This window comes from Amblyomma americanum, chromosome 10, assembly GCF_052857255.1.
Source record: "Amblyomma americanum isolate KBUSLIRL-KWMA chromosome 10, ASM5285725v1, whole genome shotgun sequence".
Taxonomy (NCBI): Eukaryota; Metazoa; Arthropoda; class Arachnida; order Ixodida; family Ixodidae; genus Amblyomma; species Amblyomma americanum.
In genome coordinates this window covers 140947125-140966982 of record NC_135506.1, presented here as the reverse complement: position 1 = coordinate 140966982, position 19858 = coordinate 140947125, and the positions used below count along the sequence as shown (strand labels likewise).

Below are 19858 nucleotides of genomic sequence, written 5' to 3'. Positions count from 1 at the left end.
AGAAAGCTACAGATACCAATACGTCATCCCCCATGATTGCTGAAGAAGGAGAGAAAACGAAAAAGAGTAGCGGGGGTTTTCCGGTATGTTCGTCGTTTCTCTTATGAAGGGAAAAATGTCCGTAACAGGTACAGTACTAACGTGCTACTTTAGGTCACGAAAAAAGTTAGCAGAAAATGTGCCTTGGCCGGCACACGCTCTGGTAGTGATGTGCGTGGCAGTGCTAGGGGATGTGCAGTCAAGCATGTTGTTACAAACGGCGACAGCCAGTCTAGATTAGCAACGGCGACAGCAAGTCTCGCCTGTTGGCTGCCAACACATATGCTTCTACTGGGTGGCTCCGAGCAACTCGACGGTGATAACTCAGGTCTGCCGTCAAGGACCACGCGGAATGGACCCAGGTGTCAGCTGGTTCCAAATACCAAGCTTTGCCCGGTCCGAGTACGGGACCCGAAAGAGCGGAGGCCTGAAGTTTGAGCACAACCGGACCTTTTCGACGCCGTTGCAGCGAGCAAGCGGCAGTTAACTTCCCCAATCGCCGTGACTATGTCGGGGAACAAAAGGGGCCTCGTTTCCAGTAGCTCTACAGGGTGCCAGCACCGCGGAGGGCTGGCGGTCATCGTCCCCAACCTTCGAAAGCATCTCTATAGGGACAAACGATCACTTTCGGTCTCTCTTCCCGACCTTACGTTCGGCCTTGCGCGTCGGTGGTCATCTGATAAAGCACAGGTGTCGGCAACGCGTGGGAACCTTCAGCTGCCAAGAGGACATTACTCCGACGGCATCCTCATCTCTCCCAGGCTCAACAGGTAACGGGGGCGTGTCCGTATGTGCGGTGGTGTGAGTGGGCGAACAAGTGAAGGTTTCAGGCCACTCCCACCCCGGCGAGGGCGTCTTCCACCTGGGGAATCTAGGAAAGATGAACGTCAAAACTCGACAGCGAGTGCATTCGATCAGATCCTGCCTTCTAATCTTAACAGAAAAAAGGTTAGTACAGCGCGAATTAGACAAGGCAGGAGAACAGGAACAAACAAGACAGCACAGTGCGCCTGTGTTTTCGTGTTTGTTCCTGTTCTCCTGTCGTGTCTAATTCGCGCTGTACTAACCTTTTCTCTGCAATGAACTAACGAGCCCGCAAGAACGTTATGTCTGATATTTACGCTTGTAAAAATTATATAAACCTACTGTATAGCTTCCTCCTTAACTGAGTCCGACAACGTCCTTCAGAGCCGGGACTTGCGGTGCTGAACGAATCAGCCTACTCAAGGGCCCTTCCAACTCCAACGATGTAAACGTGCAAGTCACCTGTGAAAAAACGATGGTGTACGAAATTCAGCTCTCCTGTGATAGTTCGTGTATCGGACAAACTGGTGAGGGCTTCAAGGGACTATGCAGTAAATTAATTGAGGTTACATAAAGCAGACGAGAGATTGGCATTCGATCACTCATCACCCCAGTGCAAGAATTTTTAGCTAGCATCAATAACAACCAAGATAGAGACGATTAAAAATTGCGCTCCTCCTCTCCCCCCTCAACTCGTACACGCGGGGCACCAAATAAAACAAAGAAATACGGTCTGGGACTGGGCGCCGCCTATGATCACGTCATCCGCTGATGTTCGGTTTGCACCTTCCGGTTGTCGCACCCAGCGCCCCAGCAGCAGCATCGGCAGCGTCTCCGCTGTCTCTCTTCGCCTTTCTGGATTGCGGCGCGCGTTGGATTCTTTTGCTTGTCATCAGTTGTTGCTTACAAAAAAGACACTGCGGATAGCTCCGGAACTGCCGACAGAAAGAGGCGGCAGTGGTAAACTGAAACCATATGCGCGAAGGCAGTGACCTGGCTCGCGCGGCGGCACGAGCAGACGACTTTCACGGCTACCGGAAGTGTGGTCGTGACACCGTGGCTCCAGCAAATGACAGCGTGTGGTGGCCTGCCGACGTCACGGAATTAATGACGTATATTTTCACAATTTTAGTTGCAAAATCCGTCACTACAGGAACACCAATCGGCCCGCGAATTTTGAAAAACACGGTTTTTAAAAATTCATAATAAATTTCCGGCTCAGTTCCGAAGACTCTTACTTAGTGTAAACGCTCCTTAGCATCATTTCTAAGCATTGAAAATATTTACAAGCGACTTCTAATTCATTGCATAGTCCTTTTAAATATACAGCTATAGGAGAATAACATATATTTGAAATAAAAAGCCAACTGAAGCACTGTAATGAATTCAGTGGGTGTGATCCTTTCCTTGATCAAACCATAACCCTGTTCCGCCATTTTAATCAAATAACGAGGCAGGTTTTAGCGACCCATCATATCTGTAACGAGCACACATGCGTTAGTAACCCATCAGTTGTCCTCCAAGAAAAGGGAGTTTCATATCTCATCATCATGACCAGCCTGAATACGCTATTAGGAATGGCCGCCAGCTGGTACTAGGATTGGCGCCAGCATGTCTCGATGATTGCCACCAAGACAGAATCTCTCGCTATGTGTCTGCGGTATGCATTTGCCGCGCTCGCCCGGTCGCTGCTGCGTGGGAAAAGCGGGGAGCAGGGTTCTGCGAAAATCCCTTTAAGGAGTCGCTGTCACCGGCCGCGAGGTGGTTCCGGCTGTCTTCAGATTTTCCCCGACATCTCCACCGACCCGACTACCCCTGGCCTCACGGGCACAGCGCGAGCGTGGGAACGGATTGCCACAGTGGCTTGTCTGCATGCTTCGCCGGCCATCGCTAATGGCAGAACCACTGGGGATTATCTCCCGATGGGGCTGCGCCTCGGTTTCCTCGAAGTTCACCGACCGGCGGAGAGCGGGCCGACCACCTGACGTCTCCTGCCAGCCCGACGGGGTCCTGGCCGCACACTCCTCTCCCTCGGACTCAACTTATGCCAGGGGCGTGTCCATGTGTGCGGAGGTGTCTGTTTGTGTGTGATAGCGCAAGTTTTGTCCACACCCATCACGGCGAGGGCGTCCCCTACCTGGGGAATATAGGGAAGACACAGTGTATAAAACTGGACTGCAGATGCAGTAGAAGCAGCTCACTTCAGAACTCAAAAGCTTGTAAATATGTAAAATAAACCAAGTCTTCTTCCTCCACTAACGAATCCTTCACTCAGCGGCACTCCTGTCCTGGACGGAGCGGACGTCATCTTGACCGAGGTTGTGTCGAGAAGCGACCCCGGTGCCCACCTTAAACAACTGGTTGGCAGCGCTTGGGATGGACCAGGTGACATCGTTCTGCATATACGGGTGAGCGCTTTGTCTTTGTTCTATGATTCACCAGGCTTTAAAATCTGGGTAAAAAGTTTGAACTGCTGGTAATCGGGTGTCTGTAGCACAGTGTAGTTTGCACAGAACTATAGAACATTAGCGAGTGGGCAAAGCCACCATTTGGGGCAACGATCATGGACTTCAAGAAGGTTGATAGGGAAGAGCTGTTGCTGACGCGTGATGAGTTGGATGTGGAAGTGGAGGAAGGAATGAGGAAAGGGGCAATCATAAAAGCAATCAATAATAGCGATGCGGACGAAGAAGCGATGCAAATTGTGTGGGAAATGGCAAAGAAAGAGCTAGAACGGCGAAGAAAGAAAGCAGAGGATGAAAAAAAGAAAGCAGAGGATGAAAGAAAAGAAAAGCAAGCCGCAGATCAGATACAACTGAAAATGATGGAGCTCCAACTGGAAAGCCAGCGTCTGGCAGCCGAAAACGGGGGAGCAAGCATTAGTGACAGATTAAACAGGATAGAGTCTCACCGTACAGACAATTGGATGTGTCCGTACAAGATGGGCGAAGACATCGGTCTGTATCTAATCAACTATGAAAGGGCGTGTCAAAAGAGCAAAATCGCAGAAAATTTGTGGTCACAACGCCTGCTAGGTCTTTGCCGTGCGAGGCGGCTAATGTGATCGCCAAGCTCAGCGAACAGGATGCGGAAAAGTAGGAAAAGGTGAAATCTGCTTTACTGAAGAAATACCGGCTTTCAGATGAGGCATTTCGGCAGCGTTTTAGGGAGGCAACAAAAAAAAGCAATGAGGATTATGCGGAGTTTGCGTACACATTGAAAAGCAACCTTGTAGAGTGGCTTAAGGGGGCAGGCGTGTACGAAAGCAGGGGCAAGGTAGTCGAGTGCGTCTGTCTGGAGCAGTTTTTCCGCAGCATTCCACCGTCCGTAAAACTATGGGTGCAGGACAAAGAAAAGGTAGAAACAGTAGAGCTAGCAGCTCAACTCGCAGATGAATTCTCGACGCGGAGAAAGGCGACTGCGGAGGAAGGCCAGTCAGAAAGAGGAACTACCTCAAGAATGTATTTTTCTTCTAGACGGCCGGCTCTAAATGGAAACGTGGGACAGGGTGTAACCCAAAAAAAAGTCACCGAAAAGGCTCCAGAGAAGAGCGGCAGTCAAACGAAGGACGAAGGGGTAGAAAAGGCGGGGAAAAAGGAGTTCGAGGCCAGGCAACCGTTGCGGTGTTATAACTGCCAAGAAACAGGGCACATCGCTGCAAGATGTAGAAACCAGCGATTGGTGTTCTCGTACGTAAACGGTAGTGATGAAAACCTAGAAATGCTTCGCCTCTACCTTCATGAGTTAGAGGTAAATGGCAAGCCTTGTAAGGTGCTCAGGGACAGTGCGGCTACGATGGATGTAGTGCACCCCTCCTATGTTTCGTCTGAGGATTTCACGGGAGGAGTAACGTGGATTAAACAGGCGTTGGAGGAGCACAGTGTTTGCTTACCTATGGCAAGGGTTGAAATTTCAGGTCCGTTTGGAAAACTGGTGACGGAGGCAGCCATCTCGAAAACAGTTCCGCTGGAATATCCTTAGCTGTTCTCTAACCGGTCTGACCGGCTGTTGCGTGATCGAGGGCAGATCTTTGGAAAAGGAAAAGTGCAGGCACAAACGTGCTCTAAAAACCGCCAGCTCGCCGCTCAGTTAACACAGGACCTGGGACAGGGAGAAGCAGAAATCGGAGCAGAACCTGAAATCATGGAGCCAAACCTAGTGGCTGAACAAGGGGTCGAGGTTGTCGCTAGATCAGGCGACATCGACGCAGCTGCGGCGCCAAGCGAACCGCAGGAAAAAGAGCCCGTCGGAGCGTCAATATTGGCCCCGACTTCGCGCAGTTTTGAGCGGCTATTGGAAATAGACAAGGATATGCTGAAAGCAGAGCAAAAGAATGACCCTAGTTTGAGGCGCCTGCATGCTACCGCGGAAAAGGGCATGGCGAGGCGTAACATCATGATACTCGGAAAAGGCGGACTGCTGTACAGGCACTACAGAGATCGCAAAGGCAAGACGTTTGATCAGCTGGTGATTCCGGAAAAATAACGGGCGGACCTTCTGAGATTGCGTCATGGCAACAGCTGGTCGGGACACTTGGGGATCAAGAAAACGAAAGAGCGACTTTTAATGGAGTACTACTGGCCAGGGTGCTTCAAAGACGTGGAGCGGTACGTGAAGTCGTGTGACGCATGTCAACGAGTCGGGAAACCACAAACAAAATGGAAGTGCAGTGGGAGGGTCCGGTGGAAGTTCAGCACAGGCTGTCAGAAACAAACTACGTCCTGAAAAAACCCGGCAAGAGAAATGAGGTTACCATCTACCACTGCAATTTGATGAAACCTTATGTAGGCAGGGAGGAGGTGGTAAATATGATGTTAAACGCACCCGAGGAAGTACAGGCTGATCTACCTGAGTTAGCAACAGACCGCGATGCGGATTGCAGCGTGCAGGACATTCTTACGCGCTCTGCGAGGGCTGATGTTCTGAAAGAGGAACAGGTAGATGAATTTAGGGGTCTTTTTGGGGAATTCAAGCGATGTATAGCAGTCGGCCAGGGAAAACTGACCTGATGACTCACGAGATCGAGCTGACCTCCTCCGAACCAATCAGGTCAAAAGCTTATCGAGTGTCACCACGTCAACGGCAGATCTTGGAGACGGAGATAAAGCGAATGCTCAAAATCGGGGTAATCGAACCAACTGAAAGAGATTACACTTACCCTATAATTCTCGTCGAAGTGCCAGGTAATGAGCCTCGTCCATGCATGGACTATCGAAAACTCAATGCAATCACCAGAGACCAGCTCTATCCGATTCCCAATATTGAAGAGAGAGTGGAGCGGGTAAGTGGGGCACAGTTCATCTCTACGTTAGATCTGGTGAGGGGATATTGGAAGGTTCCTCTCTCAGACACCTCGAGCCGCTATGCCCCCTTCATTTCACCCATTGGGACATTCAGACCTCTAGTTTTAAGCTTCGGCCTCAAGAACGCACCGTATAGTTTCTCCAAATTAATGGATATTGTACTTAAAGACATGCAGAGCTATGCAGTCCCCTACTTGGGCGACATAGCCATTTGTTTGAACAGCTGGGAGGAGCATATCGCGCATCTGAGAAGCGTGTTGGCAAGGTTGCGGGACGCCGGGCTCACACTGAAGTCTGAAAGGTGTAACTTTTGTTGTTCACAAGTGACCTACCTGGGACACATTGTAGGTCGTGGAACTAGGCAGCCTTCGGAACTTAAAATTAAGCCCATAGCGGACTTTCCAACGCCTCAAACAAAGAAAGACATCCGCTCTTTTCTGGGGCTTGTTGGGTATTATCAGAGGTACATTCCTCGCTATTCTCAACGAGCGAGTCCATTGACAGATGCGCTACGAAAGGGAGAGCCCGAAAGGGTTTTTTGGGATGAAGCAAAGGAGAGCGCCTTTCAAGAGCTCAAGAAAGTACTCATTTCACACAAAAGAGTTTGTAGTTCAATGCGATGCGAGTGATAGGGGGATGGGCGTTGTATTGAGTCAGGTCGGAAAAGACAACGAAGAGCATCCCATCCTGTACGCAAGCCGGAAACTGACGCTAAGGAAGGAAGCTTAAAGCGCCTCAGAAAAAGAATGCGCATGCTTAGTCTGGGCAGCACAAAGACTGTCATGCTACCTATACGGATCAAAATTCGTTTTTGAGACGGATCACTGCCCACTCACGTGGCTGAGGCAGATGTCTCAAAGGAACGGAGTCTTGCTACGGTGGAGTCTCATCCTTCAGGAATAGAACTTCACTGTGAGGTATAAGAAAAGGAAAATGAATGGCAATGCCGATGGGTTAAGCAGGCTATTCAGGACTGCTTAAGGTGAGAAAGGTCCTCCAGATTTTATGAGTGTGTATGTGTGTGTGTGTATATTACTAGCGAACCTATGTAGTTTTTTTTAATTTAGTTGTCTACTCCGATCCATTTCAAGCACGGTTTTGACTTTGTTGTTGCCCAAATATCCATGATACGTTGACTTAGATGGCGGAACCACTCGGAGTTGAAATTTGTTGTTATTACCTTATCTGTTGGGATAAGCCTGGTGGATCAGGGGCACAGACTGGGTGCTTTAGCGTCGTGTGGAGCCTTGTTGCTGGGGCCGAACCGGCCGCTGTTTGCCATTGTGAGAAGTTTGGGGGTTGTTTTGGTGCTGGCAGAAGATAACCGGTCATCCCATTTCCAAGACCAGCCCATCTCTCATCGGCAAGGGATTGCTACCACTGGCCGAACGAGATTTTCCTGGCCGCGGAGGAGTTATTAGGAATGGCCGCCAGCTGGTATTAGGATTGGCGCCAGCATGTCTCGAGGATTGCCACCAAGACAAAATCTCTCGCCATGTGTCTGCGGTATGGATTTACAGCGCTCGCCCGGTCGTTGCTGCGTGGGAAAAGCGGGGAGCAGGGTTCTGCGAAAATCCCTTTAAGGAGTCGCTGTCACCGGCCGCGAAGTGGTTCCGGCTGTCTTCCGATTTTCCCCGACATCTCCACCGACCCGACTACCACTGGCCTCACGGGCACAGCGCCAGCGTGGGAACGGATTGCCACAGTGGCTTGTCTGCATGCTTCGCCGGCCATCGCTAATGGCAGAACCACTGGGGATTATCTCCCGACGGGGCTGCGCCTCGGTTTCCTCGAAGTTCACCGACCGGCGGAGAGCGGGCCGACCACCCGACGTCTCCTGCCAGCCCGACGGGGTCCTGGCCGCACACCCCTCTCCCTCGGGCTCAACTTATGCCAGGGGCGTGTCCATGTGTGCGGAGGTGTCTGTTTGTGTGTGATAGCGCAAGTTTTGTCCACACCCACCACGGCGAGGGCGTCCCCTACCTGGGGAATCTAGGGAAGACGCAGTGTATAAAACTGGACTGCAGATGCAGTTGAAGCAGCTCACTTCAGAACTCAAAAGCTTGTAAATATGTAAAATAAACCAAGTCTTCTTCCTCCACTAACGAATCCTTCACTCAGCGGCACTCCTGTCCTGGACGGAGCGGACGTCATCTTGACCGAGGTTGTGTCGAGAAGCGACCCCGATCCCCACCTTCAACAACGCCCATGGCAGGGCAAAGGCCTCTCCCATTTACCTCCTATTTACCATGTTCTTTGCAATCTACGCCCACCATATGCTCGCAAACTTCTTAATCTGATCCGCCCACCTAACCTTCGGCTGCCCCCTGCTACGTTTGCGTTCTCTTGGAATCCTCTGCGTTACCCTTAAGGACCAGCGGTTATCTTGCCTTCACAATAGATGCTCTGCCCAAGGCCATTTATTCCTCTTGATTTCGACTAGGATGTCTTCTGTTGGGCTCCTTAACGCACCATCAGCCATCGACGAATTCACGGCATTTAGCAACCCCGCTGACCCCGTGATAAACAGGAGCCCGACTCATCCTGTGGGCCTCTCCTCGTCTACGAGATTGAGGTTAGTCAGGAGAGACATTCCACAGTGGTTTTCTGTGGCCGGACCAGCTCGCGACTCGGTGGTAACAGGCGCCACTGTGACGCGCCGAGCGCTGACGGTAACGCTCCGGATCAGCGGCGGCGGTTAAGGGCGTTGGGGCGACGACCCCGAGTTCTTGGAGCCCTGGAGTCACGCGGAGCTTGCCGGTGCACGTGCAGCCGACCACGTGACTAAGCAGCGTTTGCGGCGACGTGGTGAACCCGGAGAGAGTGCATAGAATAGAGATTGTTGGCCCGCTCCAAGGGCGAGGGGAAACAGAAGAGGGGGAACGTAGCGCTCCGCTGCAGGGCGTGTGTGTGTGATTAGTGTGCTTTACTTTGGAATGTTACTTAATGAAGTTTTTGGGGGCGGGGGCAGGGGCGGGGGGACTAGGGAGTTGCAATAAACGAGGTAAATCTGCCAGTCCCCGCTTTCCTCCAAGGTGCCAGCAGGCACAGCCCAATAGACCGCCGGACCCTTTCAAGAGCACGGCGAGTGACGGCGAAGAACACAGTAGTCGAGTCGCAGCTCAACAGACCGTGGCCCCTCCGAGGCGAGCACGGGGGGTGAGAGCCGGGAGACAATTACTTGAGTTTAACTATGTCATTAACCCGCGTTTTTCCTTCGGCGGTTCCGGTCTCTTAACGTTACACCTATCATTTTTCTGTCCATAGCTCTCTGCGCTGTCCTTTTCGTTACCCTCCACGCTTCTGCCTCGTAAGTGAGCACCGGTAAAATGCATCTGTTGTACACTTTATTCTTGAGGGCTTTTGGCAAACTGCCATTCGTGATCTCAGCGAACGTGCCATATGCGCTCCACCCTATTCGTATCCTTCTAGTTATTTCTCTCGCATGATCCGGATCAGCTGTCATTACCTGCCCTAAGTAAGCGTATTCCTTTACCACTTCCAGCACCTCGCTGTCAACTGTGAACTGCTGTTCCCTTGCTAGACTGGTTAACGTACTTTGGTTTTCTCCGTGTTAATTTTTAGACCCACCTTTATGCTATGCCTGTCTCACTCATTGATCATGTTTTGCAGCTCACCTCCTGAGTGACTCAGCAAGGCACCAGCAAGGCAATGTCGTCAGTGACTTGCATATTATTTAGGTATTCTCCAATAACTGCTATCTCCAACTGTTCCCAATTTAGGCCTCGTAATACCTCTTGTAAACAGGCGGTGAATAGCATCAGCGAGAGCGTGTCTCCTTACCTGACGCCCTTTCTTATTGGAACGTTATTGCTGACTTTATCGAGGGTTATGGTTGCTGTGCAGTTCATATATATATATATATATATATATATATATATATATATATATATATATATATATATATATATATATATATATATATAATTTTTTTGAAATAAGGCTCTCCTACACCCTGATTCCGCAATGCGTTATGATTCCTGAGGTTTCCACTGAGTCATATGCTTTCTCGTAATCAATGAAGGCTATATATAGAGGTTGGCTATATTCTGCGCCTTTCTCTATCACCTGATCGGTAGTGTGAATATGATCTATTGCGGAACATCCATTATGAAAGCCGCTTGGCCATTTGGTTGATAAAAGCCTGTGGTTGCCCTGACTCAGTTAGCGATTTCCTTAGTAAAATCATTGTAGGCAACGGACAGGCAACGCAAGCTGATCGGTCTGTAAAATTTCAAGTCATTCGCTCTCCTTTCTTATGAATTCAGATAATGTTTGCGTTCTTCCAAGGTTTCGGTACGGTAGAGATCACAAAGCATTGCGTATACAGTGTGGCTAGTTTTTCTAGCACAATCTCGGCTCCATCCTTCAACAGATCTGCTGTTACCTGATCCTCATCAGCTGTTTTTTCCCTTTGCATTGCTCCTAAGGCTTTCTTTACTTCATCGTTCGTTACTAGGCCGGCAGACGCATTGCTGTGTGCCACTGTCTCTGTCATTAACGTTCTGATTACATTGGCTAGTGTATAGATTTGTGTAGAACTCTATGGCTAACTTAAGTATCCTGAAGTAGGACAAAGCTGTGCTAGTCGGTTCATAGTTGATGCGAATAGAAAACTGCGCGAAGTTGACGGGACAAGGAGAGACGCACACAAAGCACACACAAAGCGCTGAACTTTCAACTGATTTTTTTATTCGAAAACAGGGCGCTTATAAAGGCAAACAGCACGACGAACAAGATACATGCGCAGCACAAAAGGAACAGCTAGCCCAGGGCGACGACAGTATCAAGAGCCACATGTGATTAGCACCATCGGAAAGCCCGGATATGACCAGCTAAGAATTCAATATCTTTTCTTTATAGAGAAATCGAAGGCGAGCTAACACAGTTGTCACACTTCTTTGAGATGAAGAACGCCTCGATAACTTCTCTTTCGGTTTTTGATTTCGCTCTTGAAAGCAAATTCGTTTTTTTCTAGATAAGGATGACAGTTGTTGGTATCGCATTTCCTACAGTGCAACGGAAGATTGCTGCCCATGCCTGTGCGTAGGGACCGCCTGTGCTCCAGAGCATGCTCATTAAAACGTCGCCCAGTTTGGCCTACGTAGGTCCGTCCGCACGAAAGAGGAATCTCGTAGATTACTTTTGAAATGCACTGAGTGAACTTGTTCTGGTTGTTCTTCCTGCAAGTGGTGGGTTCTTTTTTGGTTCTGGTCAGTAAAGGACACACTTTTTTCAGTTTGCATAGCGCCGAAAAACAACGCGGACCCCGTACCTCTCCGCAACCTTCTCAATTTTGTGTGGAAGACAATGGAAATATGGCTTGACAAATGGTGGCTTGGTTTCTGAGCTTTGTCCCTTCCTATCGGAAGTGTTTAGCCTTTGAAGCTGGCTTTTGCAAGTGCTGAGGATTAGAAAATGGGGTCAGCCAGCTGAAGGAAGGCGTTTATTTATTTATTTATTGGAAATACCTGCAGCGCCCGAAGGCATTATTGCAGGGGGGATGAGGATACATAACAGAAGAATAGGCCAGAAAAAAAAGAGGAAGAAAAAAAAGCAACACAACAAGGCATGACACAGCAAATACAAAATGAATGAAATATGAAACGACAAAAAGACATGACGGAAAAAAAAAAAGCCAACTGACCAAATGATGCTGGACCAACAAGAACGAAGACCGCGTGATTAAAAAAGCCAAAAGAAAGCCAACTGCGCACTAATACATCCGACAGTAACGCGCGGAACATAGACTCGGAACGGCACTCAACAATTTCATGGGGCAGGCGATTCCAGTCATGAATGATAGATGGGAAAAATGCGTTTTGATAAGTGTTAGTTTTGCATTTAACTTCTCTACTCTTCCACCCATGGTCAAGTCTGTTTGACCTGAAATGCGGTGGAAGCAAATAATTTTCTTTATCTATTTTTATTTTTCGGTGAAAGATTCTGTACAGCATTTCTAACCGGGAGTTGGTACGGCGTTTCCGTAACAGCTCCCAACCCAGCGTTAGTTTAATGTTAGTAACACTCCTGTTAAAATCATAATTACTTGAGACAAACCGAGCGGAAAAGTTCTGAATACGCTCAAGCATGTCTGTTAAATTTAAAGTAGGGGGGTGCCAAACAACACAAGCATACTCCAATATTGGCCGAACATAGGTGAAATATAGAAGCTCTTTAACTTTTAGTGGTGCCATTTTAAAATTTCTTCTTAGAAAATTTAGCATGCCATAAGCTTTAGCAGAAACGTGCTCGACGTGCTCATTCCAGGTGAGATTAGACGAAAAGTAAACGCCGAGGTATTTATAGTGAGTAACTCTAGAAAGTCGGGTAGAATCTAGTTTGTATTCAGCCAAGAAAGGGTGATGCTTGCGCGTGAAAGAAATAAACTGACATTTTATTGGGTTCAGAAACATCTGCCACTTCAAACACCATTGCTGTATGCGGTCCAAGTTGCACTGCAAATGACAAGAATCTGAAGAACTGTTAATAACATGGTAGATAACACAATCGTCAGCATATAAACGTATTTTACAGGTCATATATTTAGAAATGTCATTAATATAAACTAGAAACAGCAGAGGTCCTAAAACAGAACCCTGCGGTACCCCCGAAGATACAGGAACATAATCAGACTGGGACCCATTAATCAATACACGTTGTTTGCGTCCCTGCAGGTAACATTGAAGCCAGTTTAGAAGGGAAGTTGGAATCTTGATCAAAGATAATTTATACAGCAGCAAATCATGATGTACCAAATCAAACGCTTTCTTGAAATCTAAAAAAATGCAATCCGTTTGTAGACCCTTGTCAAATGATGAAAAAATATCATGGCTAAATTCTAAGAGCTGCGTCGTACACGAGTAACCTGATCTGAAACCATGCTGAGCTTGAGTGAAAAATTCATTTTGTTCCAAATGCTTCATCAACGCGCTATATATTATGTGTTCAAGCGTTTTGCAACTAATACTTGTAAGCGAAATCGGCCTGTAATTAGCAACTATGTTTTTAGGACCACCCTTATGAATGGGCACCACGTTAGCGTTTTTCCATTGCTGGGGTATTATTCCTGTATCTAACGATTTCGAGTATAGAATAACTAAGTAATGAGCAATGATTTCAGCACAGACCTTCAAGACATTACCGGGAACATCTTCGGGCCCGCTTGCCGAAGACACCTTTACGTTATTCAGCAGGTTTAACACACCGTTGTATGTAATTGTTAGCTCAGGCATTGTCTCTTGCACATGGGCATCCATGACTGGCATTTCATGATGCGAGTTCGCTGCGAAAAAACCATGAAAACTAGGTGACATGGTGTGGGAACAGGACTTCTGCTGTTAGGGAAAACATTGAAGAGCATGGCGAAGTAGCTGTCCACAATACTGTTGGCATTTCTACAGAGCATTTTTTAGGGCTTTTACAGTTTTATCTCGGTTCCACAGCCACTTTTTATGACGATCACTTTTATGATCAGAAGTCAGGAATTTTTCATTGGTTCCGCTGTCGCTACTGTGCTGTGTGACATTTTCATGGCATTTTTAGACAGCCGTTTAGAAAAAGAGCTTTTTAAGCAACCTGTGTTACGTGTGTTTCGTTATGTCGACGAGTTTCTAGTGATCTTAGAGAAGCATTTTAATTATGACCTTGGCAGTGCTGTCACTAACATTCTTAACGCCTTCTCCTGTGAGAGGTAGGGTTTGCTTTTTACTCATGAATTGAGAAGAGATAACCGCATCCAGTTTTTAGACCCAAATTGACACTTGACCGATGACCATGTGTGCTGGTCATATAGCCCACGGTCAAACAAAAGTCTGCTGCCTTTTCAGAGTGCTCACTCCAGGCTATTGAAACGTGGCATTATTATGTCTAGCTGTCTAGCTGCCTTACAGAAGTCCTGTGGACACACCATGTCGTCCAGTTTTAAAGGTCAAGTCGGACGCCTTCTTTCAGCTGGCTACCCCCAATTCCTAAACCTCAGCAATTGCGAAAGCCAGCTTCAAAAGCTAAACTCTTCCGATAAGAAGGGAGAATGCTCAGAAACCAAGCCACCATTTGCCATGCCATATTTTCATTGTCTTTCACACAACATTAAGAAGGTTGCGGAGAGGTACGGGATCCGCGTTGTTTTTTCGGCGCCATGCAAACCTAAAAAAGTGTGTCCTTTACTGACCAGAACAAAAAAAGTACCCACCACTTGCAGGAAGAACCACCAGAACAAGTTCAATAAGTGCATTTCAGAAGTAATCTACGAGATTCCTCTTTCCTGCGGACCTTGAGATTCCTCTTTCGTGTAGGCCAAACAGGCTGATGCTTTAATGAGCGTGCTCTGGAGCACAGGTGGTCCCTACGCACCCGCACGGGCAGCAATCTTCCGCTGCACTGTAGGAAATGCGATACCAACAACTGTCATCCTTATCTAGAAAAATAAATTTCTTTTCAAGAGCGAAATTAAAAACCGAAAGAGAATTTTTCGAGGCGTTCTTCATCTCAAAGAAGGCTGACAACTGTGTTAGCTCGCCTTCGATTTCTCTATCAAGAAAAGGGATTGAATTCTCAGATGTTCATATCCAGGTTTTCCGGGGGTCCTAATCACAAGTAAATGTTCAAGATTCTTGCAGAGATTTGTTTACCTTAATGGTTGCCAACCAAAATTCGCGGCTCATTCTTCACGCAGAGGGGGCAGAATTGCTGTTTTTACGCGCGTAACGTCTGATATATGTAGACCTATATATACCATATAAGAACTATATCTAGAGCTGATATATCATTTGCAGTTGCAGAATGCCTAGCTTTGGAAATTTTCTGCAAGCTAACATCAATAATGCAGCTGGCAATCTGCCGGCCACCATGAGACAGCATGGGTCGTTTCCTACTGGAATTGGAAATATTCTTGCACGCGAATAGAACAATGAACTGATTTTGCGTCGTAGGTGACTTCAACATCATGCATTATGCCACACAAAAACTTTTGTGACAGATTACCTAGCCGATATTTCAGCTTCTGGCCTAGAATATGTTATCAAAGCACCGTCTCGAGAGGAAGTGCTGGGCGGTAGTCATTCTTGCCTAGATCACATAGGCATACGTTCTCTAAACCGCAATCCTTCAGCGGTCTTTACACAATGTTTGGCCGATCATTACGTCGCCGTTGCGGCACATTCCTTAGGCTACGCTTCTCTGCTAGTTCGAGGGACACTGTCCGTTGCGTCCTCCGTACGGTCGCCCATGCGCAGTAGGCAGTCTGGTGGAGAGAAAATAATGAGGGCACCGGAATCTTTTCTTGGGTGGCTGATGTCCTCAATTTACCCCCAAACTTCCCTCCGCCTAAACCCCTCGTCTCACTTTTCAACGGACACGGCAGGCTTCCGGCTTACTTTCACCGCTTTGGTTTCACATCATCACCACATTGTACACGTGGTCATCCGGAGGGAGACGTTCCTCACGACCTGTTCACAGACTGTCCACTTACACAACATATTGTCGCAAGTCTCCGAAAGCCACAACCCAACCAGGCTCCAACTGCCCACTGGCGCTCTTGGTTAGATTCCCCAATAAACTGCGCTTTCCTTTTACGAATTACATCTATCATCAGTTTAATCCGCGCTTAATTAAGAACAGGGTGGGGTCATTCTGGACCAACGAGATGGACACGCCCAGCGTCCGCCCCACCCCAGGCTGAGTACTTCCAATCACACATTACATTTCATATATCTTTATCATCTGCATGTATTCCAAATTGTATCCACCATTTTCTTGCATTCCAACACATCCAATTTCCTATATCAACCACAAAAATTCATTATTCTTCTCAGCATAAAATCGCACCAATTTCGATTTTCAAGCTCATTATCACTCCTTCCCTTTTTGACTGCTTGCAGTTTCACAACCCCGAACTATAGTTATATTCACCATGCCGACAAATTTAACTTTTCTACATTTGGGTAATCAGTCCTAACTCCTTTATTACCTCTCTAGAAAGGATACAGGTCATTTCTTCCCTTTTTCTTCTCTTTCCTTTTCTTCTTTTCTCCTCTGTTTTTTTCTTGTAGTCTCCAGCACCGTTCATCGACGTCAACTATGTCATCTGGGCCTCAAGACTTCCATTGTAGTTCAAGTATTCAAGGCCATCGCACCATCACATTTATTCACTCACTACCATTTACCCATTTCACTCATCCTCATAATTTCTGTCGTTTTCCTGTTCTTTTATTACACTATACATTCCCCTTTCTTTTCCGTTTTCCCTCCCCTTCTTTTGACACCTCCATTGCTATGAAAAATATCTTCATCATTCAATAAATCTGCTTTGCGAGGACTTCTTCGCCCCTCTGTGATCACTGAGCCCTTAGGACACATTGTTACCGCGCCCAACTTTATTTTTCCAAGTGGCTTTTTATTTCGAATTGAATTTTTTGGCTAATTTTAGCCCTCTTCATTTATGTTTGATTGGTTTTAGCCTGTTTTTGTTCCGCAGGTACAGGCTCTTTCTCATTCCTTTTTATTTTTGCTGTTGATTTTCTGATTTTAGCATGGAATGAGACTTCGATTGCGGCGGCGTTATATAGGCCTAACCCCTCATTTAGTTTATTCTTTGTTCTGCCAACAATTAAAGATGTTTTAACAAACCTCGAAGGGGGTCATCCGTAAAAAACGAAGACGTAATAATATCTGGCCTAATGCCGCAATTATGGATGCAATTTTTCGCTAGAACGGAAGGTTTGTGAACGCTCCCTCAAAATCTCAAACTCCGCATCGGCTACAGAGTCGTAAGGATAACGGTTGTTCATTCCGCGAAACGGCCGTTTAATCTAGCTGCCAAAGCCCCCCTATGGCGACCCCAAGTAGCACCAGTCTCGGCACCCGCTCAGACGGTTCATATATAGCGGAACGCTACAAAAGGGGCAAACCGATCGCCGTGGCGACCCACCGACTGCGCGTGCGCGGTCGCGTGATGTGGGTAGCATTTTTCGAGATGCTCCAGCAATTTGATCACATGACCGAACGCCATATTGAAATCTCGCACGGAGATGAAACGTACGAATGCGAGTGGTAAGAGCGGACGCCCCCAGAAAAATTTTATTCTGTCTGACCGACAGTTCGGATTCACTGAATGCGGTGGAACGCTTTCACTTCTAGAATAATTTGCAGATGAATTGCATGCAGCATTTGATCACAGTCTATTCGCCTATTGCCTGTTTCTAGATATCGCCAAGGCTTTTGACACGAAAAACCTTGAAATATTTTCACAAAACTTATATCTGCTTGGATTTAGTGGACTATTTCATGGCCTTTTGAGAAATTGTTGACAAGGTCGCTCACAAGTCGTAGCCCTTAATAAGAGGACAGCCGTTAGCAGCCGTAAGATTTTGAAAGCTGGTGCTCCTCAGGGGTCCATTCGATCGCCATTACTTTCCACTCTATCTACAAATGACTTAGCGTTAGCAGTAACAACTTCCTTGGTCTTTCAGTACGCCAAAGGTACGGTTTTACTTACGAAACACATTTGTTGCAAAAATGCGGTTGCTTTACTGGAAGAAAATGACTATAGTGCATTGAACTGGGTTTCTTTGGATGGACTTTCGGTAAAGCAACAGAAGACCCATTGAAGACAAGAGTATTGCGTAAAGCTATTTTTTGCACCGCCACAACGATAAAGATTGCCTTTGCACTAAACTTGAAAGTGTCTATGGCATAAAATATCTGGGGGTTTACTTCGGTACTGATCTCTTGTGGCCGTCACACGAAATACATTTTTAGCAAGACTACGTAACGCTGCATGGTTACTGTTTACAGTTAAGTCTTGCCTTTCCTTTAACGGTAAAAAAGACAATTATGCATGTACTTGCATGCAGTGCTACAGACTGCCATAACAGTGCGCACTGTTCGCAAAAGTGGCATGATTGCGTAGATGGTCTTCACAAAAGCGTGTTGAAAAGTACTCCCTATGAGCATTCCTTTCCCCCTCAACTAAAACGTATTATTTCTGGTCTTTTCCGTCCTTTGAAAGTGTATATAAACAAACAGATGTTCTCTGGCAATCCTAGAATCCCGAATTCAAGTCTAAACGAATTCCTGCCAGACATGTGCGTAAAGGTCAACGCCACACGATTCCTAGGTGCTCAATACGATACGGCAAAGCAAGACGATGTGTGATGTCCCTACAATATTGAATAGACTTTCTGATCATGTATTCTCAGCTAGTTCTGGACCGCAGTGGTGGCCTAGTAGTTGAGCATGCGCTTCGCATGCGGGAGGTGCGGGCTTCGATCCCCAGTGCCGCAGGATACCCACCGGTGGTACAATGGGTACAAGCTTCCCCTGGCCTGGTGCTCGTCTTGTTCAGGGTGAAGTGCTTGGGAAATGGGTCTTTGAGTCCACCTTGAGCAACCAAAAATACCTTGTGCCATGGCGTTCTTTGGCAGCACATGCCCTTGAGCCATAAGCATTCACAATCATCATCATCTAGTTCTAAAGGGACCTTAGAGTGGATGTTAAATCTGTAAAGTTTTAACGCCAAATGATGCAGGAAGCATGTGATTTGACCATAATAATAATAATTGGTTTTGGGGGAAGGATATGGCGCAGAATCTGTCTCATATATCGGCGGACACCTGAACCGCGCCGCAAGGGATGGGATAAAGGAGGGAGTGAAAGAAGAAAGGAAGAAAGAGGTGCCGTAGGGAGGACTCCGGAATAATTTCGACCACCTGGGAATATTTAACGTGCACTGACATCGTGCAGCACACGGGCGCCTTAGCGTTTTAGTAGCCGGATTAGTAGCCGAGCGCTCTAACCACTGAGCCGCCGCGGGGGTGGGGGGAATTTGAACAGTGTTTTTTAATTTAGAATCTGTATCAGGCTGTGCACTTATGCTGAGATTTTTATTGCCTTTACTCTTGGCTCACCGATGCCGACGGGCCTAGTCCTGCAAGCCTCCTCGTGGCTTTGAGAGGTCCTAGTTCCTATATGTGACAATATGATGGGGCAATAAAAATATTATTATAGCTGCGTGAGTGGTACTTTTCCTGTTAGCTGTCGCGCCTACCCTGCAGATCATACACGGTGCTTGAGGTGGGGTCACGTTCCCATCCGAAGAGAACAAAGGGAGGGACGTGCAGGGGACAGTCACGCGTAGTCAGACGCGTCATCCATTGCGCCACAGGAAAACAACAGTCATGCGTGGTGGGGAGGTACGCAGTTACGCTCGGTCAGGAGAGGTCGCAGGATGACTGTAAAACATGCTCGTCCCATTGTAGAGCCTTACCATTGTTCCTGCTCCAGCGCGTGTCGTAAGACCGGTACACTCTAAACACGAATTAGCCAATGTGGGAGTAGAGAGGGAGTGAGATGTCCTCTCCCTTTTGGAGGTAGGGTGTGCTGCCCAAGTCTCGGGGTAGATTCCGATCGATAAATATAAACAATGCTTACTTTTAGAAACGAAGGTATATTCCCATCGTAAAGAATATAACTTGATGCAATTAGCAATGGGAGGAAGCTTATAAACGCAGCATCGAAGGTCTTCCGAAGAGCTGCAAGTTGGGCTAGTTGGTGTTGATGCATAGTGGTGGTTCAGCAGCGCAAATACACACAGGCCAGGTTTGTGTGTCCAGTCTGTTACTTGGTCTGTGTGTGTTTGCGCTGTTGAACCACCACTATGCAAGGTCTTCGGGTTAACAAATAGTGGAGGT

The 19858-nt window shown here is 47.3% G+C and overlaps 1 protein-coding gene across 3 annotated transcripts in view; it reads right to left on the bottom strand.

Moving 5' to 3' along the window:
* LOC144107834 (agrin-like) overlaps positions 1–19858 on the bottom strand; it is a 516722-nt gene that overhangs the window by 125146 nt on the left and 371718 nt on the right. The window lies entirely within an intron of this gene.